This window comes from Chelonia mydas, chromosome 9 (assembly GCF_015237465.2).
Source record: "Chelonia mydas isolate rCheMyd1 chromosome 9, rCheMyd1.pri.v2, whole genome shotgun sequence".
Lineage (NCBI taxonomy): Eukaryota > Metazoa > Chordata > Testudines > Cheloniidae > Chelonia > Chelonia mydas.
This window is the reverse complement of record NC_057855.1, coordinates 47,053,011-47,079,752: the sequence shown is the minus strand read 5'-3', so window position 1 is coordinate 47,079,752 and position 26,742 is coordinate 47,053,011. Positions and strand designations below refer to the sequence as shown.

General features: G+C 45.0%; 1 protein-coding gene across 1 annotated transcript in view; it reads right to left on the bottom strand.

The window, feature by feature from the left end:
- The window catches only part of NGEF (neuronal guanine nucleotide exchange factor), a 113,182-nt gene extending 88,758 nt beyond the window's left edge, over positions 1 to 24,424 (bottom strand). The window contains exon 1 of the mRNA XM_037909114.2: positions 24,288 to 24,424. The gene's annotated coding sequence lies outside the window, so the exon portion shown is untranslated. The remainder of the gene's footprint in view (positions 1 to 24,287) is intronic.
- Positions 24,425 to 26,742: the final 2,318 nt, after the last annotated feature.

Below are 26,742 nucleotides of genomic sequence, written 5' to 3'. Positions count from 1 at the left end.
TATCCTATCTTCTGACAGTAGTTGGTGCCCAATGATCCATCTACCGTCATCCATTCCCAGCTTCTGGCAGCCAGAGGTTTAGGGCCCCACAAAACATGGGGTTTTGTCTCTGACTGTCTTGGCTAATAGTCACAGATGGACCTATCCTCCATGAACTTATCTAATTATTTTTAACCTAGTTATACTTTTCGCCTTCACAACATCCCCTGGCAACGAGTTCCACCGATTGACTGTGCGTTGTATGAAGAAGTACTTCCTTATGCTTGTTTTAAATGTGCTGCCTATTATTTCCATTTTGTGATCCCTGGTTTTTGTGTTTTATGTGAAAGGGTAAATCACCGTTCCTTATGCATTTTCTCCATGTCATTCATGGTTTTATTGACCTCGATCGTATCCCCCCTTAGTTGTCTCTCTTCCAGGTTGAACAGTCCCAGTCTCTTTAATCTCTCCTCATACGGAAGCTGGTCCAGACTTGTCATCATTTCTGTTGCCTTTCTCCGTACCTTTTCCAATTCAGTATATCTTTTTTGAGATGGGGTGACAGGATTGTATGCTATGTTGAGGTATGGGTGTATCATGGATTTATATAGTTGTGTTATGGTGTTTTCTGTCTTATTTATCCTTTTCTTAATGGATCCTAACATTCTGTGACCTTTTTTGACTGCTGCTGCACGCTGAGCAAATGTTTTTGGAGAACTATCCACAATGACTCTAAGATCTCTTTCTTGAGTGGTAACAGCTAATTTAAATCTCATCACTTTGTATGTATAGTTGTTATTATGTTTTCCAATATGCATTACTTTGCATTTATCAATATTCCATTTAATCTGCCATTTTGTTGCCCAGTCACCCAGTTTTGTGAGATCCCTTTGTAACTCTTCACAGTCAATTTTGGACTTAAGTATCTTGAGTAATTTTGTATCATCTGCAAACTTTGTGACCTCACTGCTTACCTGCTTTTCCAGATCGTTTATGAATATGTTGAACAGCAGTGATCCCAGTACAGATCCTTGGGGGACACCCTATTTACCTCTCTGCACTGTGAAAACTGACCATTTATTCCTACCCTTTGTTTTCTATCTTTTAACCAGTTACTGGTCCATGAAAGGACCTTCCCTCTTATCTCATCAGTGCCTACTTTGCTTAAGAGCCTTTGGTGAAGGACCTTGTAAAAGGCTTTTTGAAAGTCCAAGTACATTATATCCCCTGGATTCCCCCTTGTCCACATGTTTGCTAATACCCTCAGAAAATTCTAGTAGAGTTTTGTAACAGTCTCCTGTGATGAGTTCAAGAAGGGCCATTAAATATGGAGGTGATACTTTCAATTCCCATGTAGATATTCTAACCCAAAGAGCATTAACAGATGTTATTTGCTGGAGTATAAACAGTGTGTACTCAATTTGCAACAATATTTTCCTCATTTGATAAAGAGGAATAGCTTAAATAATATGTTTAAACATGGTATTGGCTTGTCATCCAACAACCTTATTGCTAGTAGAGCAGTCAAGCTAATGCTGTGAACCAAGGCAAACTCTGAATGTCTCCAGCGAATTCAAGAATTTGTCTTAGACTCTGGTGATTCGTCCCTGAAAAGCAATATATTGAGGGTCTGTTCTTAAGATCCATTACCCACACAACTATAGACCACACTGAAATTGGGTGCCACTACAAATCACTACCTAGGTGCATTGTCACTGAAATACTTGACAGGTTTCAGAGGGGTAGCCGTGTTAGTCTGTATCAGCAAAAACAACGAGGAAACAGAAACACTTAACCCAGGAACCAATCCCAGCAACAAACCCCATTGCGAACTCTGTCCACATATCTATTCAAGGGACACCATCATAGGACCTAACCACATCAGCCACACCATCAGGGACTATTTCACCTGCATATCTACCAATGTGCTATATGCCATCATGTGCCAGTGATGCCCCTCTGCCATGTACATTGGCCAAACTGGACAGTCTCTACGCAAAAGAATAGATGGACACAAATCAGACATCGAGAATTGTAACATTCAAAAACCAGTAGGAGAGCACTTCAATCTCCTTGGACACTCAATAACAGATTTAAAAGTGGCCATTCTTCAACAAAAAAACTTCAAAAACAAACTTCAATGAGAAACTGCAAAGCTGGAATTAATTTGCAAACTTGACACCATCAAATTAGGCCTGAATAAAGACTGGGAGTGGATGGGTCACTACAAAAAGTAATTTTCCCTCTGTTGATACTCACGCCTTCTTGTCAACTGTCGGGAATGGGCCACATCCACCCTGATTGAATTGGCCTTGTTAGGGTGACCAGATAGCAACTGTGAAAAAACGGGACGGGGTGGGAGGTAATAGGCGCCTATATAAGAAAAAGTCCCCCAAAACAGGACTGTCCCTATAAAAACAGGATATCTGGTCACCCTAGGCCTCATTAGCACTGACTCCCTCCCACCCCCCCACTTGGTAAGGCAACTCCCATTTTTTCATGTGCTGTATATTTATACCTGCCTACTGTATTTTTCACTCCATGCATCTGATGAAGTGGGTTCTAGCCCACGAAAGCTTATGCCCAAATAAATGTATTATTCTCTAAGGTGCCACAAGGGCTCCTTGTTGTTTTTGCTGAAATACTTGAGTTTATCTTATAGACAGATATGCTGGTTTACAGGCCAAAATGGCAAGCTCTGGGAGAATAGGAGGCTATTTAAAAAAAAAAAAAGGCAGAGCAAATAAAGATGATGATGCCAAACGCTGCTTGTAAAGCAGTACTAAAGATTTTCCTTGTGACTCGAGAGAAAATTTAGAATGTGAAGAATTTGCTTGGGCAGAAGCTTTATTCTGTGATGGAGATGCTGTTGTACGAGAGTTGGCTGAACTTGGTGTGTTAGACAGAGCTCCAGAAACTGGTCGTAACCTTAAAAATTGCTAGGATTCCTGGAAGAAAAGTCAGTCGTATGGATGTGTGTGGGAAGGAGGAAGCTGCGGTTGCTTCTAAGGGAGTGGAACTGTTTATATTTGAAAGCCAGGACCCTCTGTGGTGGTGAATGTAATTAACAGCTAGTACTCAGTGCACAATGGGAGCAGACTGTGGGGCTGCATGATCAGACTCGTTATGGGAATTGGATTTGTTCCAAGCATAGTACTTTTTTATCTGCTACATCAAGCCAAAGATGTTGAAGCTATATACAAGAAATAAGCATAATGCCAGCATCAGGACATGAAACGTGAAACAGCAGCTGGCCTGAGCAGTTTTTGTGTATATTTTCAATCGAAATAGTCTGCGTGGACTTTTTGATCCTCAAACCTGGGGCAGCAGGAGTATTTCAGTGATGGTGGATCACTTCACCCCGTTTGCTCGGGCATTTGTGTTATCCCATGAACGATCAGTCATCTTAGGTAGTGGCAGCTACATTATAAGGGGATTTTACTTTTATATTCTACCGCTGGTGATAACAATGGTGGGGAGCAGGTGGGAGTGCTAGTGTAAACCAAGTGCTGGTAGCTGCCAGCCTTTTCACTGCTGTAGTGTGTGTCTAGACCTGTTGTGAATGAATTCACCAGTTGGCCACAATCTCCTGGGGAAATTCTAACTCCCTCCTTCCTTTGATACTCTTGCAAATCACACAGCATGTTTCAGTGTCTGTAGATGGTGAGGACCTTGCCTCTGTCTCTCACCCAAAAGATGTCACCTCTAAGACTACGGTCCCTCTGGCCTAACACCATGCTGGACCATTAGTTTAGTACTGACTCCCCCCACCGTAACCACCAACACCACTTTCTGCAGGGACTCTGTTTTGTTAGAATTCTCCTGTTTCAAGTACTGCCCATGACCAGCCTTATTTAACTTTGGAGATCTAATGAGATCATAGACCCAGGCAGCATGGCTGTCAGTGCTCTGGCTTTTTTATACCCTTTGCTTGATCCCAGTATAGGCCAGTTGTCCTAACCCCCTGTGATCTGGGAATGGAATTAAGATGAGGCAGACCTTTGGGTAGGGGGCAGCTGCCTACCAGCCTAATCTTCCTTGTGGCGTGGGAGCTGCAGTCAGATGAGAGGTGTCTGGTCACTGAAGGGTTTATAGCTTTATACATATTTTTGTTCACTGTACTGTCAGTTCTACAAACTTTTTTTATAAAAAGTACTTGATTCATCAAAATTGTACAGTTGTTGCTGACAAGTTTAGAAGAGCAATGATGACTGACTCTAGTTCATTGCTTAGAAACAGGTTCACTCCCCCTGCCATGCTGGGCGGAGACTCCCTGAGGTAGGAAATAACAGGTACTGCTGTAGCCTGATACTATAGACTTACTCTCTGAGGGGACCCTGTCACAGAGGATAGAGACCCCTTGTCACATGGTCTGACGCGCATACCCAACAGGTGCAGGCAAGAATATAGTAATCAAACCCATAAGCATCTAGCACACCACAATCTCAAGCTTTTAGCCTGAAACTCAGCTTTTGGGGATTTCTCATGTCCTCAGGACTGCCTCAAAAAATCTCAGGTCTTCTAATGGTGCAACTGTGAAGTGCCTTTGGAGGAACTGAGAGATGGGTGTTTAAGGCAGGCTGCAAAAAAAGAAAACTCTTGAGAAACACCTTTGCCAAGAAGCATATGCAGTAGTAATTTTTGCTGTAATATTCTAAAGCAGCCAGAGTTTATTTCCATTGGTTTCTGTAGAGTATTTTTAATTAATCTGGATTGATATAATTAGGGCTTGTCTTCACAGCGATTTAGTGCATGGCAAGCTAGGGAGTGACTCTAAAGCGCTCCAGGCACTAACTGGCTGTGTGGGCATTGTTGCCATACACCAAAAATTCCCTAGTGCGCTTTAGTGTGCTTTGATGTCAGAACTCACTACAGAACTTTTAGTGCACAGTAGCAGGGTCCACACAGCCAGGTAATGTGGGGCAGGCTCGAGCCCTGTAGATTCACACCCTGGCTTGCTGTGCACTAAATCACCAAGTAAAGAAGCCCTTATTTTTAACACAAAATGAATATAACAACTCGAAAGCCAAAAGAAATAGTCAAAGGCCCTGATTGTGCAAACACGTGTGTTTACTTGTGCTCATGAGTTGTCCCATTGACTTCAGAAGCCAGTGACAGAATGAGACTACATATATACATAAAGTTAAAGGATAGGGTTCAAAACTTTCTTGCAGTGGGAGATCTGAGAAGGGGTTAATGCAAGCCAAGAGGAGATGGTAAGCGGATCAGCTGGGGTCAATTATGACCCATTACAGAGAGGCTGGGCTTCCAGAGAACATGCTCTGAGAGCGATGAGAAGGAAGGCTCTACTGAAGACCCTGAGGGATAATCTAGATTGGCAATGCTAAAGCACTGCCATGGCAGCGCTTTAACATGGCTTGTGTGGTCGCAGCACAGTGCTGGGAGAGAGCTGTCCCAGCACTCTAAAAAAACCCACCTCCATGAGGGGCGCAGCTCCCAGCACTGGTGCACTGTCTACACTGGCACTTTACAGCGCTGAAACTTGCTGCGCTCAGGGGGGTGTTTTTTTCACACCCTTGAGCGAGAAAGTTGCAGCGCTGTAAATTGCCAGTGTAGACAAGCCCTGCGGAAAGGGTTCAGAGGTATGAAACCTCAGCATCCTGCAAGTGGCCAAGCTAGGAGCACACAGAGCTCAGTGGATTAGCCTGGTTTGTTTTGCTGCCTTGAAGGGGGACTAGCTGGAACAAGCCACCTTGTTTTGTTGCTTGTTGTTTTCTTTGTGCTGGGCTATAGCAAGCCCCAAGGAATTTGTTTCGTTGAACTCGTGTTCCGGAGAAGGGAAGGACTTTTTATGGTTGGCTGGGGAGCCAAACTACCCTGCCTGCAAGAGGGAAACAGACAACCACTGTATTTCATGGGAAAAGGTGAGACACCTGCCCAAAGAGCCGAGGAACTAAATTCTGTTGACCAAACTCAGTCTTGTTAGAATAAGGACTGCAGGATAGGACGCATAGAAATTAGAGATGACAAGACATGTTAGGCATCTAATGCATACTCCTGCTCAAGAAAATGCAGATTAAAGATCTGCTTCAGAAGGACAAGAATGAAAAGAACTGACTGAGGGGCTCTCTAACCCATTGATGATGATTTTAACAAATCTTGGAATGCGGGGAAAGCTCCAGAGGCCTGGGGGAAAAAAGCTAATGTGCCAATACTTTAAAAGAGTAAATGGGATGATCCGGGTAACTTCAAGGTGGTTAGTCTGACATTGATCCCAGGTGAAATCATGGAAAGGCTGATATGGCACATAATCAGTGTAAAAAAAAAAAAAAAGTATGGTAGTATGATAAATACTAAACATGGGTTGTTGGTTTGTTTTTTTTTAATCAATAGGTGTTGTCCAATAAACTTGATATAATTTAAGAGATTGGTTGCTAAAGGTAACTGTTGACATAAAAGGAAAGGTATTTGACTTAGTCCTATATAACATCCTAATTTTAAAAAAGCAATATATGAAATCAATATTAAATTGATTAAATACTGGTTAACTGATAGATCCCAAAAAGTAATTGTAAATGGGGATTCATGCAATAGGGATGTTTCTAGTGGAAGTCCCACAGAGATTGTGGCCTGATGCTATTCAAGGTCTTTATCAATGATCTGGAAAAAAATATCAAATAATTGCTGGTGGTAATTTCAGATGACAGAAAAATTGGGGGAGTGGTAAATAATGACGGGGACAGATCAATGAGCATCATTTTGTAAAGTGGGCTCATTTGAACAACATGCATTTTAATACAGCCAAGAGGAAAGTCATATGTCTAGGAACAAAGAATGTAAGTCACACTTATGTGGTAGGGGACTCTCTCATGGAATGCAGTGACACTGTAAAGGACCTATGGGGTCACAGTAGATAACCAATTGAATGTAAGTTCCCAGTGCAAAGGTGTAGCTAAGAAAACCAATGTGATCCTTGCACGTACAAGATGGAAGGAAGTGGTATTACCTTTGTATACAGTATTAGTCAGTCTCTTACTGGAATACTATGTCAAATTCCGGTGGACACAGTTCACAAAGGATGTTGACAGAGCTACAAGAATGATTTGAGGCTTGGAAAACCTGCCTTATGATCAGAGACTTAAGAAACTGAAACTATACCGGAAACTTACTGACCGCTATAATTACCTACATGCCTCCAGCTTTCATCCAGTCTTACAACTACAATACCCACCTGCTAAAGTGAAGAAACAAATTGACAGAGCCAGAAGAATACCCAGAAGTCACCTACTACAGGACAGGCCCAACAAAGAAAGTAACAGAACGCCACTAGCCGTCACTTTCAGCCCCCAACTAAAACCTCTCCAGTGCATCTTCAAGAATCTACAACCTATCCTGAAAGACAATCCCTTACTCTCACAGTTCTTGGGAGACAGGCCAGTCCTCACTTACAGACAGCCTCCCAACCTGAAGCAAATACTCACCAGCAACCACACACCACACAACAAAAACACTAACCCAGGAACCTAGCCTTGCAACAAAGCCCATTGCCAACTCTGTCCACATATCTATTCAAGGGACACCATCATAGGGCCTAATCACATCAGCCACACTATCAGAGGTTTGTTTACCTGCACATCTACCAATGTGATATATGCTATCATGCGCCAGCAATGCCCCTCTGCCATGTACATTGGCCAAACCGGACAGTCTCTACACAAAAGAATAAATGGACACAAATCAGACGTCAAGAACTATAACACGCAAAAACCAGTCGGAGAACACTTCAGTCTCCCTGGATGCTCAATTACAGACCTAAAAGTCACAATTATTCAACAAAAAAACTTCAAAAACAGACTCCAATGAGAAACAGCAGAACTGGAATTAATCTGCAAACTGGACACCATTAAATTAGGCTTGAATAAAGACTGGGAGTGGATGAGTCATTACACTAATTAAACACTATTTCCCCATGCTACTTTTCCCCCTACTGTTACTCACGCCTTCTTGTCAACTGTTTGAAATGGGCCATCCTGATTATCACTACAAAAGTTTTTTTTCTCCTGCTGATAGTAGCCCACCTTAATCGATTGGTCTTGTTAAGAGTTGGTATGGCAATCCCCATTTTTTCATGTTCTCTGTATATGTATGTGTGTGTGTGTGTGTGTGTATATATATATTCCTACTGTATTGTCTACTGTATGCATCTGATGAAGTGGGCTTTAGCCCACGAAAGCTTATGCTCAAATAAATTTGTTAGTCTCTAAGGTGCCACAAGTACTCCTCGTTCTTTCTATTCACTTTAGTTTATCCAAGAGAAGGTTAAGAGGTGACTTGATCATGATCTACAAGTACCTGCATGATTAAGGTTTCTAATAGTAGATAGCTCTTTAGGTAACAGAAAAAGGCATAATGAGATCCAGTGGTTGCAAGATGAAGCTAGATAAATCCAGACCAGACATAAGGTGCAAATTTTTAACTGTGAAGTTACTTAGCCATTGGAATAAATTACCTAGGGCCATAGTGAATTCTCTGTCACTTGAAGCCTTTAAATCAAGACTGAACGTCTTTCTAAAAGAAATGGTGTAGCTCAATTAGAAGTGGTGGGTTTAATGCACAAATTACTGGGTGAGGTTCTGTGGCCTTTGTTATGCCGTGGGTCAGACTAGATGATCATTATGGTCCCTTCTGGCCTTAAAAATCTATTAATTTGCTTTTAAAAAGTATTAGCCTCTTAGCAGTGGCCTCATCTGGAAGGTTTTACCCATCTGAAAGCAATGAGTTCTCATGTTCTATCTGAAAATGTAAAACACCAACATAAAAACCATGCCTTGTGCATTTCTGTCATTCTAAAAATAAACAAAATAAACCAGATGAGGCCATTGTTAGGACAATATTTTGACCTAACAACCTTTCAGAGAGTGTCTGGCTTTTTTTTTATAGCATGATCTGAATACACAAACAAATGCATGTTTGCTAGACCCTCTCAGCTTCTTTGTTAATGGTTTCAATTATTTTGTAACTCTGGTACTTGCACCTGAAAACAAGCCTCACCCCTTCTTTACAGCCTTCATTTAGTAAACATTGATTTCCTCCCTCGTGTTTCACAGAATTGAAGCTAATACAGCTCATGCTGTAAACTGTCTGCTTAATATGCACCCTAAGACTGCTTGGCAAATATGGGTCAAAATCCAGCTGCAGCCCTCACTCATTCAGCTGTAGCTGTTACTCAGATGGGCCCCGATCCTTTAAAGAGCTCCACGGGCAGGTGGGCCCCTACTGAAGTCAGGGGGGCTCTGCCCAGGTGCAGGAATCTAAGTAAAAAGATAGTTGCTGCTTGTGATTTTATAGAAAGATATTGGTGGTTTTGTGGACTACACAACAGTGTGGTACAGAACAGTTTTATTGGAGCGACTTTTGGGCTGGTGCCTTATTTACAGGAGGCAAAGCCTTTAATGCGTTGTGCAGCTCACTGCAAACTAGTGCTAACAAAGCCTTTTTATCTTGCCCCACTATTCTGTGTGGGCCACACAGTGGAACAGGGAACCTGTTTCAGAAACACTTTAGAGATTTAAAAGATGTTTGGGGATTGGCACCATTTTATGCATTCTGCAAAGCCATATGCTGTAGTCACCATGAGACCAACTATACGCAGCTTGGAGGGGGAGAGAGTAAAACTCATTCGTTGAAAGCCCTTCAAAAAATGACCTAAAATGGATTCTCTAGATATAAAAATGTCCTAACTTTAAAGTCTGGTTTATCAGGATCTTTCAGGGCTAGAAGCAAGTGGTGTGTGTGTATTTGTATACACTCATACAACTATACACACACACACCCCTAAGGTATAGATCACATAAAAAGTCTCCCTAATTTTATCTATAGATGCAGCCTCTGCCAGCTTGGGGACTTCAGGGCACAGAGAGCAGCACAGAGGCAGCTTCCTGCCTTGGCAGTGACAGTGGGACCAGGGCTTTGACTGGCTTGCTCAGATGACCCAAGTGGCCTGGCCCCCGTGAGTCGAGTCAGAGAGACTGACAGCATGAGCAGGGAAAGAGGCTGGTTGTTGCTCCCCACAGCATCTGGAGGACCAGCTGTTCCGACTCTCCAAGTTGGAAAGCCTGGAGCCCCCCCTTCATCATTGCACAACAGAGAGTCAAGCCCAAAAAGCTGTGGCACACATGGGGGCTGAAAACAAGCAGTGACCATAACTCCATAACCACCCACCACCACCACCATACCCGGAGCCAGCCAGGGCTGGACACCATCCATCCACAAGTAGAGCAATCAGCTGCACAGAGAAGGATACCAACCCTATTTGTTGAACTCCAGCCCCACTGGCCTGATTAGGCCTGTGGGGGATGCTGGGGTGGCATGTGGGTTTTCTTATGACATTGATTTAGTTGTGGGCCGTTACGGGATGGGGCCTCATTTAGCGATCATCCCTGAGAGCTTTGCCTGTTCCCTGCCCCTCTGTTTAATGTACCCTTCTCCTGCTGCACCCAAAATCCCTCCCAGCACCTGCAGCCCTCACCCACTCCTGTACCCCAGCCCCAGCCCAGAGCCCGCACCCTGCACCCAAACTCCTTCCCAGAGTCCAATTCCTCACCCCTCCTGCACCCAAACTCCCTCCCAGAGCCTACACCTCGCACCCCCTCCTGCGCCCCAACCCAGAGCCCACACCCTGCACCCAAACTCCCTCCCAGAGCCTGACCCCTCCCACACACCCCCTGAATCCCAACCCTCTGCCCCAGCCCAGAGCCACACCCAAACTCCCTCCCAGAGCCCAACCCCTCACCCCCCCACACCCAAACTCCCTCCCAGAGCCTTAGGCAGGTGTCAGGGGGCGGGACTTGTACCCGTTCTGGACACCACCAAAAATTATACAAACCTGCCACCCCTGCTCACCACCCCTAAGTGCCCTAGCAAAGGGGGATCCATAGATAATTATAGGGGTAGTTGTAGCAACTCCTATATTGACAAATATATATGCAGAATGTGTGTATGAATAACATTAACAAATATGTATATTTCAGGGTGGCCAAACTTACAGGCCCTCAGAGCTGCATACGACAATCTTCAGAAGTTCGAGAGGCAGGGCACACCTGCCGGGGCTCAGGGCTTCAGCCCCATGGGAAGTGCATGATGGGACTCTGGACTTCAGCCAGAAGCCCCGAGACCCCCCCCTCCTCACTGGGCAGAAGCCCCTACCGCACCACCCGTATAGTGCAAGGCAGAGGTCCTGAGCTCCCCCTACCCCAGTCTGGTAGGTAGAGAATGGGGAGGACAGGGGGAGTGGGGCTCCATGAGCTGCACTTTAATGGTAAAAGAGTTGCATGTGGCTCGGGCCCCACAGTTTGGCCACCCATGATATATTTCTTGCCAGTAGAATGACTCATCTTTTATTTTTGTTTATACTTTGTTCCTTGATTCTTTATATGGCAAAAATAAAGATTAAAATCGCATATCAAGCTCATAATACAGCTTACAAATGTAGTCGGTGCTTCAAAGACACATTTGTTAACTTCCCAGGTCTCCAATCCTGTCCAACAGATATCTATGCTTCATCCCCTGGGTCTCACTGCGTGGAAGTAGCTGAGAGCTCTCTCTTAGACATGAAAGCATTCCCCCTGTGGGGCCATGCCATATACACTGCGACTATGTAGGGAGAGTCAACCTAATTCTTAAAGTATATTGAGAAGCATGAGTGGAAATTTACAGGCCTTTCTGGTTTTCATTATAAGACTTTAAAATTAATTAAACAAAAGCCTAACTTTATTTTATTAATTTCCTTAAATTATTGCATATGTCATAGCAAAAGTACATTCCTGGGTTCGGTGTTTCTGTGAAACCCTGTGCAAACCCTGTCCTGCTCCCTCCTGCCCTTTTGCCTTACCTCTGCATATTGACAACTTCCTAGCCACTTTCTGCCTCTCAGTCACCCCCTTCTCTTTCTCCTCCTGCTTTTTGCCTCCGGTGCTGCCCACCTCCACTTAGAAGCCACTAGAGAAAGCAGGATTCAAGGTCCCCTGCTCTTCCTTGGGCACAGGAATGGTGGTGTTAACTTATCTGTGAGAAGTCGATTGGCAATCGGTTTCAATTGCTGTTGGTAGTGAATGCACATGGGCAGGAGCAGTGTTATAAAGTGTAATAAATAGGGTGTAGTGCTATAGCTGGCCAGCGGAATATGTGCGTGCAGGGCCCCTGAGTGTGAATTCATTGGTAACACAGGTATCAGAGCACAACTAGTACCATATGCTGGTGATATACAGAAAGGGTAGACAATACTTCACTGCTTCTGGGAAGAGCAACACCCAAGGCCTCAACTCTTGTAAGGTTCTCCCCCATAACAGTCCACATGGCATTGTTAACCATAGAGAGCAGAAACAGCAAGTCAGCGTTACACATTCCAAAGCAATGCTGTAAGGCTGGGCCCTCCACAGGGTGACTCATGTGGGCAGAGGTAAATTGGCCTGGTTGCTTGCATGGGTGTTGCATATCCCTACCCTTTATGTGCATAAATGTAAGGATTTCATTGTCCAGAGCTGTCAGTCTGGCACCTTTCATGAGCACTAAAGACACATGCACAGAAAACAGGTCAGCAAGAGAATTGTATCAGTTTATATCAGGACTGAATGTAGCCCAGTGCTTTTACGAGATTAGCCCACCATAGCAGTAATAGCAGTTCAGATCTCCCTGTCATTCAAAACCCAGTTTAAGTAGAATCCAGCCCAATAAGATTCTTAGCATCTTTCCTAGCACCTTTTCTGCCAGTGTGTTCGCCTGCATACTCCACTCAGTGACCGCAGAGTTCTCCAGCTTTGTCTACACTTAAAACTTAGGTTGACATAGCTACAGAGCTCAAGGATGTGAAAAATCTATGCCCCTGAGTGCCATACTTTTGCCTCCACAAATCCCAGGTTAGATGCAGCTAGGTCACCAGAAGAATGCTTCCATTGGCCTAACTGTCGTCGCTCCTGGAGGTGGACAGAAGAACTGTTCTGTCACTGCAGGCTGCATCTATGCTATGGGATTATGCCATAGCTATGCCACTGTAGTGCCCATAGTGTAGACATGGCCTCAGTTATTCAGTGCTTGGTCAACCATAGCTCTCTTCTTTCACTGCTACAGTCTGGATAGTTTCCAGTACAACTTCCAGTTAGTTCTTATTCCTCTGTAGTTGAAATAACCTTCAGTGCTTGTTTTTTCCATAATGAGTGTCTCTCATGTAACCAGGGCAAATCTAGAAATAGAAATGGGCACAGCTATAGTTTTCTTCCTGGGCAATGCAAGTGCTGTCTGTCCCAAGGGCAATAGGCCTGACTGCCTACTAAGTAGCCTGGTTAAAAAACTCCAAACCAGATACATCTCCTACTGCAGTGTTTTCATGGACCCTGACAAGCCAGCCTGCCATTAACTCTCACGTCTCATGTCTTTGTTCCTGATTAAAACCCAGGTCATGTCATCATGGCCCTAAACTGTCGCTTCTAAATCAGTCACCTTTGATTCTTGAAGGCTGAAACATTTATGGGCAAAGTCTAAGCTGTGTACTGTGGCTTTTCCCCCTGAACTGTAGGCTTGCTTCTGGCAATAGACTATATGAGGTGGGTATGAAAAGGAACCCGTACTGTAGAGCCCTGTGTGGGACTGTTTTTTTTAATCCCACTCTCGTCCCAGCCTGCAATTCCCATGCCCACTCCCACATTGCCTCTTGCATTTTTGTCCCGCTCCCACCTGCAAAAACCTTAGATCCTGCAAATCCCATAAGAGAGACAGATTTCCCCCTCCTCCCACCATGCTACTAAAAACAAAAAACCTGGTCAGTTAATATATAGTTTTAAACCATGTAAAAATACTTTAACTCCTGTTATAATAGACATCAAATCTTTCTACTCCTTGGATAAATTGAAGTATTAAAACCTTTATTTAAAAAAAATCCAAACTTTACATTGCTGAAATTCTATTTATGACAAACTGACGAGAGATTTAGTGTTTTAGTGGGCAAATTACCACCAGTTTTTTTTGCCCAACCCATCCCGCCCACAACAAAGTACATTTTACCCACTACTGCTATTATGGCAGAGGGTCCTGTGGGAGCCCAGTCCTGCTGCAGGGCTTTGCCATACTGCTTACTCCTAATGGAGTTTTATAAATCTCTCCTTACTTGTCACTGCAGCTCGTGCTTTCGCCACATCAAAGAACTGTCATGAGAACCAGACTCTTCTTTAGGCAATCTTCTCCATGCCAAGCCCAACAGTCATATGAAGGGCTAGATTATGATTAGTCCTTGTGTGATTAGGGAGAAGGGAAGGAGGAGGCAGGGCCAAGTGCAGACTTGTGGAGAGGAGCCTGAAGATCAATCTTGCACTGTCTTCCTCGCTGGCCCAGTGTGTCTGCCAGGCTGCTCTGGGACAGAGAGTGCAGCCTGAGATGAAACCAGCCCTCCGTGGGCGTGACACGGCACTACCCCCTAAGCAGGGCTGGGGGGTCAGTTACAGACCCTACCTCACGGGGCTAACTCATAAGGTTGGATGCTACCCTACAATCATCTGGTATCCTGTGCACATGCACTTCCCCTCACTCCCAGACATGGGCTTAAAACCAGAGCTGTATAGTTACAGGCAGGAGAATTTTTCCCTTCCAAGTGTAATAGTCCAAAGTAAATTTGACTTGACCTGTATGCGTCAACATTTAGCCTGTACCTTATCAGAAGGCTACTTCTATTATTGGCTCAGAGCACAACACTTGTCTGTATTAGTCTGACAAATAAAAAGACAGCACAGCCAAATCCTCCTTCGCCAGCCTGTCAGCCATTGTCCTGTCCAAGTGTATTGCAGAGTGAAGGCTCACCGGCCTGATGCCTGATCCCTGCTCCATCGCTTAATGAGGCTAGGAGGGGAATCTGCTTGCTCGCACTGACAGTGCAAGCAGACATGGTTGAAATGGAACTGGAGCAAAGCATTAATTTGACAGACTGCCATGAATAGTTGGCTGATGTGTCCTAGGTTCAAACCTTTTCCGCTGAAAGCAGCATGACATGAAACTGACTCCACAGCTCTCTCCCTTTCACTTAATTTTTTTTTTTTATCCTTCCAGCCTAATACAGTAGCAGTAATGGCCTCTGCTTGTAGAGGATGGCACAGGGCTCTTCTAACAACTCCCCTAATGCCTTGTTTTAGGAAGTGTGTGGGTGAACTGGGCAATGGTAGGATGACCCTAGAGAGTCTTGTTTCAAGCAATGGACTAGGAGGCAAGAGATGTTGGTACAGTTCCCAGCTCTGCTACAGACTCCCTGTGGAACCTTGGGCAAGTCAGTTAATCTTCCGGGACCTCAGTAATGGACGCTTATTTTTTCCTACCCTTTGTCTGGTCTGTTTAGATTGTTAGCAGGAGACTGTCCCTCAACAGCTATGTGTATGCACAGCACATAACTTGATGGGGTCCCGATCCGGGCTGGGGCCTCTAGACGCTACTGTAATAGCCTGAAAGAGCAGGGGTTAGATCTCCGTGCACTTCACACAATGCCGGTTGCCAGGTCCTTTTGATGGAATTCTAGCTCTTCACTGTTCTTGTTTGTCTTCATGACTTTTACACTGGGCCAGTTGCAGAATGTTCTTAGGGCTTGTCTATAAGAACACAGTCCCTGGCAAGCTCGAGGTGTGAATCTATCCTGTGCTAGCCTGCTGCATGCTAACTAGCCATGTGGCCTCTGCTGCTGTGCACTAAAAGTTCTGCGGTGCACTTTGATCCACTCTGCATTGAACCAGGAGTAGATTAAAGCGACCCGGGGAATGTTTAGTGCACAACAGCAGGGCCCACACGGACGTTCAGTGTGCCGCAGGCCAGTGCAGGGTGGATCGACACCCTAGCCTGCTGCACATTAAGTGTTTGTACAGATAAGCTCTTGGAGCACGACCTTGATTCTGGAATTTGCTTCCCTATTGGATAGGCAAAGCCCAAGTTTGTTGATCTTCTGGGTGCATCCTAGGCCTATTTGTACTCATGCATTTCCTTGGTGGATGGCTTCAGTGGGGGGAGTTTCTTCTATGAGCTGAGTCCAGTTTCGTTTTTTACTGGCTTGTCAAGGTTCCTTCCCCACTCTGAACTCTAGGGTACAGATGTGGGGACCTGCCTGAAAACCCCCTAAGCTTATTTTTACCAGCTTAGGTTAAAACTTCCCCAAGGTACAAACTATTTTACCTTTTTCCCTTGGACTTTATTGCTGCCACCACCACCAAGCATCTAACAAATATATAACAGAGAAAGAGCCCGCTTGGAAACGTCTTTCCCCCCAAAATCCTCCCCAAACCCTACACCCCCTTTCCTGGGGAAGGCTTGATAAAAATCCTCACCAGTTTGCACAGGTGAACACAGACCCAAACCCTTGGATCTTAAGAACAATGAAAAAGCAATCAGGTTCTTAAACGAAGAATTTTAATAGAAGAAAAAGTAAAAGAATCACCTCTGTAAAATCAGGATGGTAAATACCTTACAGCGTAATCAGATTCAAAACATAGAGAATCCCTCTAGGCAAAACCTTAAGTTACAAAAAGACACAAAAACAGAAACATCCATTCCATTCAGCGCAGCTTATTTTATCAGCCATTTAAACAAAACAGCATCTAACGCATATCTAGCTAGATTACTTACTAAGTTCTAAGACTACATTCCTTTTCTGTTCCCAGCAAGAACAACACACAGACAGAGAGAACCTTTGTTTCTCCCCCCCTCCAGCTTTTAAAGTATCTTGTCTCCTCATTGATCATTTTGGTCAGGTGCCAGCGAGGTTATCCTAGCTTCTTAACCCTTTACAGGTGAAAGGGTTTTTCCTCTGGCCAGGAGGGATTTTAAAGGGGTTTACCTTTCCCTTTATATTTATGACACGCCCCCCAAATCACAGATAGGGTGAAATGCTGGCTGTGATTTCTTCCAGGAGCTCTAGGAGAAAAGACACATGCACCTCTAAATATACTACCAAGTATATAAAGACTAACAATATTTTCCACATCTTAAGGACGATTTTAACCAGTTGATTCTGGGAAACTTTCACGGGAGAGTGCATCAGCCACTTTGTTAGAAGCTTTTGAGATGTGTTGGATGTCTAAATCAAAATCTTGGAGAGCTAAACTCCACTGAATAAGTTTTTTGTTATTTCCCGTGGCAGTATGAAGCCACTGTAGCGCAGCATGGTCGGTTTGCAGGTGGAAACGCCGTCCCCAAACATATGGGCATAGCTTTTCCAGAGCGTAGACAATGGCGTAACATTCTTTTTCACTGACTGACCAGTTGCTTTCCCTCTCAGACAGCTTCTTGCTGAGAAACACTACAGGGTGGAATTCTTGATCCGGTCCTTCCTGCATTAAAACTGCTCCCACACCATGCTCGGATGCATCTGTGGTTACTGGGAACGGTTTGTTAAAGTTTGGGGGCCCTTAGCACAGGGTCAGACATGAGTGTCGCTTTAAGCTGGTTAAAGGCCTTCTGACACTTTTCGGTCCACTGAACGGCATTTGGCTGTTTCTTTTTGGTTAGGTCTGTCAGTGGGGCGGCGATTTGGCTGTATTGCGGTACAAATCGCCTGTAATATCTGGCCAAGCCTAAGAAGGATTGGACCTGTTTCTTTGACTTTGGGACAGGCCACTTTTGGATAGCATCCACTTTGGCCTGTAGGGGGCTGATAGTTCTTTGACCCACCTGGTGTCCAAGGTAAGTCACTCTGTTTAGGCCTATTTGACACATCTTAGCCTTAACAGTTAGTTCTGCCTCCCTTATGCGCTCGAAGACTTTTTGTAGATGTTCCAGGTGTTCTGCGCAGGAATCTGAAAATATGGCCACATCGTCAAGGTAGGCGACTGAATATTCTCCTAATCCCGCTGGGAGACCATCTACAAGTCTTTGGAAGGTGGCGGGTGCATTCCGCAGCCTGATAGGGAGTACATTAAATTTATACAGCCCAACATGTGTGGTGAAGGCTGACTTTTTCTTGGCGGATTCATCCAGCGGTACTTGCCAGTACCCCTTGGTTAAGTCCAAGGTAGAGATGAACTAGGCCCGTCCCAGTTTCTCTAATAGTTCATCTGTGCTTGGCATTGGATAGTTGTCTGGGCGAGTTACAGCATTTAGCTTATGGTAGTCTACGCCAAAAGGTATCTCCCCATCTGGTTTGGAAACTAGAACCACTGGAGATGCCCATGCACTGCCAGAGGGGCGGGTTACCCCCATCTGTAGCATATCCTGGATCTCCCGTTCTATAGCAGTTTTAGCTTGAGGAGACACCGGGTAAGGTTGGACTTTAATTGGGTGAGCATTACCTGTGTCAATGGGGTGGTATGCCCGTTCAGTCAGTCCTGGGGTGGCTGAGAATGTTGGCGCATAGCTAGTGCACAGCTCCTTGATCTGCTGGCGCTGCATATGCCCAAGGGTCATGGAGAGGTTTACCACTTCCACGCCACCAGCACTTTTCCCTTCGTAGTAGACACCTTCAGGCCACTCAGCATCATCTCCTCCCTGGGCTGTAAACTGACAAACCTTTAATTCTTTGGAATAAAAGGGCTTTAGAGAATTAATATGGTACACCTTAGGCTTTTGGTTGGAGGTGGGAAATGCTATGAGATAATTAACAGCTCCTAGGCGCTCCTGGACCGTGAATGGCCCTTCCCACGACGCTTCCATTTTATGGGCCTGGAGCACCTTTAAGACCATGACTTGGTCTTCTACTTTGAAGGAACGCTCTCTGGCATGTTTATCATACCAGGCTTTTTGCTCTTTTTGAGCATCCTTTAGGTTTTTTTAGCAAAGGCTAAAGAGGCTCGGAGGGTGTTTTGTAGATTGGTTACAAAGTCCAGACTGTTAGTTCCTGGAGAAGGTGTAAACCCCTCCCATTGCTGCTTCACCAACTGTAATGGCCCCTTAACCTTGCGGCCATATACAAGTTCAAATGGTGAAAACCCTAAACTGGGATGTGGTACAGCTCTGTAAGCAAAGATCAACTGCTGCAACACTAGGTCCCAATCATTGGAGTGCTCATTTACGAATTTACGTATCATGGCCCCCAAAATTCCATTAAACTTCTCCACCATGCTATTTGTTTGATGGTGGTAAGGAGTGGCAACCAAGTGATTTACCCCATGAGCTTCCCAAAGGCTTTCCATAGTTCCTGCCCGGAAATTAGTTCCTGCATCTGTGAGGATGTCAGAGGGGCAACCTACCCTGGCAAAAATGTCTGCTAGTGCCTGGCACACACTTTTAGCCCTGGTGTTGCTTAGAGCTACTGCTTCCGGCCATCGGGTGGCAAAATCCATGAAAGTCAGTATGTACTGCTTCTCTCTGGGTGACTTTTTTGGAAAAGGACCCAGAATATCCACAGCTACTCACTGAAATGGAACTTTAATGATGGGGAGTGGCTGGAGAGGGGCTTTGACCTGGTCTTGGGGTTTTCCCACTCTTTGGCATACCTCACAAGACCGGACATAGGTAGAAACATCCTTGCCCTTCCCTCTCAGTGGAATGACTTCCCCAAACGGTCTTTGGTCCTGTTCACCTCAGCATGGCCACTAGGATGATCATGGGCTAAGCTCAGGAGCTTGACCTGGTACTTAGTTGGAACTACCAACTGTCTCTGAGGATGCCAGTTTTCCTGGTGTCCACCAGAAAGAGTTTTCTTGTATAAAAGTCCTCTTTCTACAACAAACCTGGATTGATTAGAAGAGCTGAGAGGCAGTGGGTTGCTCCGTGCCGCCGTCCAAGCACTTTGGAGGCTTTCATCTGCTTCCTGTTTGGTCTGGAACTGTTCCCTTGATGCTGGAGACATCAGTTCCTATTGGATTGTGGACCTAGGCTTGGTCCCTCTGGAAGCAATGTAGGGGATGGGGCTGTTTCCGTTGACTGTGAACCGCTCTCCGCTGGTGCACTATGTTGGGGTTCAGGCTCCGGCTGAGTCTCTGGTGTAGGGTTATCGGCTGCTGCCGGTTCAGGTTTGGTGGGGCCCTCTGGTGTGGGGGTTTCAAGTACTGGATTCAGTGCTGGCAATGGGTCTGGTGCTGGTTGTTCCGCCAGTTCCAGTTCTGGGACTGGCTCTATCTGGGTCTCTGGGACTGGATCCACTACTGCTGTTGCAAACATTGGCCTGGGGTCTGGGTCCATCTCCTCTGACCGGATCCGGGTAGAAGTTTTCAGAACAGAGCTAGGCGTGACGGCTTGTTTAGCCTGGCTGTGGGTGACCATTCCCACCCTCTTGGCTAGCTTCACATGATTGGCCAAGTCTTCCCCCAACAGCATGGGGATGGGATAATCATCATAGACTGCAAAAGTCCACTTTCCTTACCAGCCCTTGTACTGGACAGGCAACTTGGCTGTAGACAAATTGAAAGAGTTGGACTTGAAGGGTTGAATTGTCACTTGGATCTCTGGGTCAATTAAATTTGGGTCTACTAAGGAAGCATAGATAGCAGACACTTGTGCTCCGGTGTCCCTCCACGGGGTGACCTTCTTCCTACCCACAACTCCCCTCTGCTCCAAGGGTATGTGGGAGGTATCTGGGCCTGAGGACCTCTGGTGTGATTCCGGTGCAATGAACTGTAATCTGTTGGGGTTCTTGGGGCAGCTGGCCTTCACATGCCCCGGCTCGTTACATTTAAAACATCGTCCAGCTGATGGATCACTGGGGTGAGGTGGGTTGCTGGAGAATGGTGTGGCGGGACAATAAGGTGTCTGGAGGGTTCCTTGGGGGGTAGTTGGGGCCTTGGGCTGCCCCTGGTAGTAGGGTGTGGTCTGAGGTTGTCCCTTCTGGTATTCACTCCAACCAGTTTTTTTCTTTTCTGGCACCTCCACCCGTTTGGCTCCAATCTCCCCCACCTCGATTACAGTTTTGGGCTTCCCATCTAGGATGTATCTTTCTATTTCCTCAGGAACACCCTCTAAGAACTGCTCCATTTGCATTAGGAAGGGCAAATCTTTTGGAGATTTAACACTTGCTCCTGATATCCAGGCATCCCAATGTTTTACAATGTGGTAGGCATGTCGGGTAAATGACATGTCTGGTTTTCACCTTAGGGCTCTGAACTGCCGACGGGAATGCTTGGGTGTTAGCCCCATTCTGACTCTCACCTTGGTTTTAAACAGTTCATACTTGTTCATGTGTTCCTTAGGCATTTCAGCCACCACCTCAGCTAAGGGTCCATTGAGCTGCGGCCTCAGCTCTACCATGTATTGGTCTGTAGAGATGCTGTACCCAAGGCAGGCCCTTTTGAAGTTTTCTAAGAAGGCCTCAGTATCATCGCCTGCCTTGTAGGTGGGGAACTTCCTGGGATGTGAAATGGTACCTGGAGAAGGATTGCTATTTTGCTGAGCCTTTGTCTTCTCCATCTCCAGTGTATGCTTCATTTTTTTTCCCCCTTGCCTCCAGAGCTCTCCTGTGGGCAGCCTCTTTGGCTGTTTCTGTTTTGGGCTCTGTCATGTTTGCCTCTCTGTTTTTAACTAACTTTACACCCGAGAGTTAGAAATAAAACAAACAAAAAACTTGGCTTGTAAAATTTTGCTGTGCTGTAATCGGATACCTACGTTCTCTGATAGTGATTGTCAGCCTACAGAAAAATACTTAAAAAAACACAAAATAAAACAAAAAAAAACACACCTAACACGTTTGTCTCCAGGCAAATAGACAGAAAACCCCTCTAGTTGCTCTTAGGTAAAAAACAAAACAAAAAAACTTCAGGTGTGTGAAGACTTGTGAAGTTCCCTGCCGGAGGTTAACTACCCTGCCTTTACGTAGAGAAAACTCCAGCTCACAAAAAACAATTTCCTTTTGTCTCTGCTCTGGCCCCCAAGCAGAGACAAAAAAAACCTCTAACTGCTTTCAGCTGAAAACCTGCTTTCCAGCAGCCCAAAGGAAAAAAAAATTCCCTTTTTAAAATCTATGCTTCTTGTTCAAAAAAATCTCAAATTGATCTCAAAATGATTTCAGGTTAATCCCACCGCTCTGCCACCATGTCAAGGTTCCTTCCCCACTCTGAATTCTAGGGTACAGATGTGGGGACCTGCCAGAAAACCCCCTAAGCTTATTTTTACCAGCTTAGGTTAAAACTTCCCCAAGGTACAAACTATTTTACCTTTTTCCCTTGGACTTTATTGCTGCTGCCACCACCAAGCATCTAACAAATATATAACAGGGAAAGAGCCTGCTTAGAAATGTCTTTCCCCCCAAAATCCTCCCCAAACCCTACACCCCCTTTCCTGGGGAAGGCTTGATAAAAATCCTCACCAGTTTGCACAGGTGAACACAGACCCAAACCCTTGGATCTTAAGAACAATGAAAAAGCAATCAGGATCTTAAACAAAGAATTTTAATAGAAGAAAAAGTAAAAGAATCACCTCTGTAAAATCAGGATGGTAAATACCTTACAGCGTAATCAGATTCAAAACATAGAGAATCCCTCTAGGCAAAACCTTAAGTTACAAAAAGACACAAAAACAGAAACATCCATTCCATTCAGTGCAGCTTATTTTATCAGCCATTTAAACAAAACAGCATCTAACGCATATCTAGCTAGATTACTTACTAAGTTCTAAGACTACATTCCTTTTCTGTTCCCAGCAAGAACAACACACAGACAGAGAGAACCTTTTGTTTCTCTCCCCTCCAGCTTTTAAAGTATCTTGTCTCCTCATTGATCATTTTGGTCAGGTGCCAGCGAGGTTATCCTAGCTTCTTAACCCTTTACAGGTGAAAGGGTTTTTCCTCTGGCCAGGAGGGATTTTAAAGATGTTTACCCTTCCCTTTATATTTATGACATGGCTTCTGTCAATTTTCATTACTTCAGGCCTCAGAGGGCCGTTGCCCTGTGAAAGGATTAGAGTCACTCCGAAGTCTGAAAACATTGCTGCTAGGCACTATTGTAATACACACAATGGGTAACAACTGCTTGTAGAAATTTTTGAATAAGTAATTTCAAAATGTAAATTTTCAGTACAGAACTGCTGGAGCTGAGTAATTCTGTGAAAGTTAATGGAGGTTGTATAGCTAATCCCTTCACCAGCACTGAAAATGTCCCCCTAACCATGGCAGCGGATAGCAATATGTACTCTGTGTATCTCTGGGCAGGACTTTTCTGCTTCAAAAAAAGACAGTATTGTTCTGCATATGCTCCTATATTTACATTCAGTCTTAACTGGACTTATCAATACTTCTCAGTCTGGAGAAAATCAGAACTGACTTGAACCTTCACCCATCTCTCAAAGTGAACCTGCCCTTTTTGCAGGTTCAAAAGTGTTAGGCTCCTGTAATTTTTTAATCTTTTTTTTTTTATTTTAGTGCAATTTCCTGCTTTCAGCCAGGACTGGAAGAGACAGTCGAGGAGATAATATATCATAGCGCCTCTGACACAGCTGAGCCCATCAATAGCTTGAAATCTCAGAGAAAAGCTTGTTCTTATGGGATTTTGAGCTCCTGTGGACTTTGCATTTTAAACAAAACAGACGAACAAACAAAACTTTTCACTGATGGGAAAGAGTAGATTAAATCAGAGGTTCTCAAACTGTGGGTTGGGACACCAAAGTGGGTCATGACCCAGTTTTAATGGGGTCACCAGGGCTGGTATTAGACTTGCTGGGGCCAAAGCCAAAAGGTTTCAGCCCTGGGCAGTGGGGCTTAGGCTTCAGCTTCAGCCCTGGGCGGCAGGGCTCAGGTTACAGGCCCCTCTGCCTGGGGCTGAAGCCCCTGGGCTTTGACATTGGTCCTCCCGCCTGGGGTGGTGGGGCTCAGGCGGGCTCAGGCTTTGGTGCTCCCCTCCTGGGGTCATGAAGTAATTTTTGTTGTCAGAAAGGGGTTGCGGTGCAATGATGTTTGAGAACTGCTGGATTAATTTCACAAGGATTTGGCTGCTGAACTATTGGCAGTCTAATGGGAAAGCTTGTTCTGGTGATAATAGAAGGAAAATAGTTTTTTAGCAAGAGATTGCAGATGAATAGCTGTCAGGAACAAAATCACAGCCTGTGTCATGGGCCTGGAAGAAGAGATGTCAATTGGGTGGGTGGTGCCTGGAATGTTTGCTGCTTATATCTTTACATTTTCTCTTCTAAATGGTTAATGCCTGTTTTGTGCAAAGGGTCTCACAGCAGAGTAAGTCATGCCCTGTGTGACCTGTTTGTGACTGCTGTGCTGTGCCAATTGTGTGTTTCCTTCCTCTCTGTCCACTATCATTCCAACAGTATAAGCTACACACAACAGCACTCTGCCTGTGCCAGTTGGGACTCCTCATTTATGTCCTTGTTTGTTGGCTGAAATTCCTTCCTCACAATTGTGCCCCGTCAACATCATCAATCAACACCCCGCCACCCCCCAATAGAATTTCACTCACCTGCTAATGAGAATCTGTCATGGCTGGTCCATTGTCTCCATGTGGTCATTTACCATCCATTTACCAGTGGACGTTTATCCACTGACTCTGTACTATATTCCCAAATTTTTTTAAAGGGACTTACGGCAAAGATCTGATTCTTGGAGTGGGAAATCCCTGCTGGCAATATCTATGACCTTCAGCCCCAGCGCTTTCTGTAACCAATCACGGCATGTTGGAAAGCAAAAGTTTTCCCTAGGACTTTGTTTGCTTTAGTTTCCAGAGTCACTGCAAACATAATTTAAAGCAACAGTTCTCCCTTTATTCAGATAAGTCAGTGCAAACACACATATCAAACGTCCTTCATGCTGTCTGGGTTGAAGGTTTAACTACAATGCATGTGTAACATGCCCAATAGAAACCTTTAATGACGGAGTGAGGATCTAAAAATTTGGACGATGAGCGAGAACTCCAAACTCAAATGAGTGGAAACAATACATCTGGTAGGGAAAACTGGCTTAGTCACTCCTATTGCTTTTCTAATGGCTGTAAATAATGCAATGTGATTGCTAAATTTTATGTAAGCGGAGTCAGGATGAGCTCCACCCTGACATCTGGTAGTGAGTTGTGGCAAGTTGTGGAAAAGAACTTCAGGGGCTGATCTCATTTGCATCGGCACACCCGCCCCGCCTAGCATGAGCCCATAGCTGCCCAAATGGTCACTTTGGCTGCTGTGGGATCCCCAGTTTTTTGGTTATTGGGGCAGGAAGAATAAATTATTATTATCCTGATTATGTGAATCAAGGACAGTGGAACTGTACTTCGCCTTTTGTTATGATGGAGGGACTCGCCATCAACTAAGTAGCACTTGCTAGGCAAGGGACATGGGTTCTAAAACTCAGTGAATTGAGAAAGGCTGGGGATAGGTATTAATACCTTGTGGTATGGGCCCTCTGGTGAAGGTCTTACATGTTAATTGCACTTCCTTCTCTCTCCACTGAAATATCAGAGTTAATTTTGATTCTATTAGGAGTCTAGTTACAGGCTGCTGAGCTCAATTCACTTTGGGCCAATGGTGTACCAGCACTGAGGCTCCCCTACTACAAGCTGAAATCACAAAAGAGCTGAGCTTACTAAGAGCTGAAATCACTGAGTGTTGTGTTAAGTGGGGGCGGCTGAAGATATGTTGCGGAGCAGTTTGTGGGATGGCTGGAGTGGCTCATGGGGGTGGCTGGCAGGCCAGAGTGATTTGTGGGACAGCTGGTGGAGCGGAGCCCCATGGAGAGGTGGAGGAATCGGTTTTGGACCACAGAAGGTGCCCCTTAACACTCGTGCCCCCCCCCCCCCCCATCTCCACCCAGGTTGGGAGGTAAAACTCTGCAGATAAACTTTCAAACTCTGGTGCTGCACTGACCAGGAACAGAGACTTTTGGGTTGTTGGACTTTTGGGACTTTGAGTGACTTTGGGTTGCTGGACTCAAGAACCAAAGCGAAAGGGCACAACCCCATTTGCTTGGGGTGGGTTTTTTGCTCATGGGTTGTGTTATGAATCCTGTTGGTGGTGTGTCCCCAACATAATGCCACATTGTTTCTCTCTGTTATTAAAAGGCTTTTGCTACACTCAGACTCTGTGCTTGGGAGATGGGAAGTATTGCCTCTTGGAGGCGCCCAGCGGGGGCCGTATATATTTGTCCCAGGTCACTGGGTGGGGGCTCGAGCCGGTTTTGCATTGTGTTATTGGATTGAATGCCCTAGATACTGAACCCGGCCCTTGTTGCTGCCAATTCTGACGGGCAGAAGGGTTACAGCTATTTTTTAATTGCTGTTGTCTTTTAATTACTTTTGTGTAGGTAGCTAGTTATTGGTATGTATGAAGCAGAACCAGTCTATTTTTGTGCCTTTTGAATCTATTAATCAAAATTCCCTTTGCAAAATGTTCTCTACAAAAAATACTTTGAGTTCTATGTAGGATTTGTACCTACATTTCTGTTGTCCCTAATCGGACCAATGGTCGCTGGTGGTGGCTTAGGTGTGATGTTTCAGAATTCCTCTGGACAGCTGTGTAGTAAGTATCTAGGAAAGAGCTGATTTTTTGTGCCCCCTGAATAGTTCAGTTGATAACTTGAAGTATGCAATTTTAATATTTCTTTTTGTAAAACCCAGTGCATCTCTACTGAAGTCAGTGCAAACCTTTCCATTGATTTTATGGGAGTTGGATCAGCCCTTTAGCATAGAGTCATAGAAATGTAGGACTGAAAGGGTTCTCCACACTGAGGCAGGACTAAGGGCTAGTCTACACTGACAACGCTAAAGCGCTGCCATAGCAGCACTTTAACATGGCTTGTGTGGTCACGGCACAGCGCTGGGAGAGAGCTCTCCCAGGACTCTAAAAAAACCACCTCCACAAGGGGCGTAGCTCCCAGTTCTGGAGCACTGTCTACACTGGCACTTTACAGTGCTGAAACTTGCTGCGCTC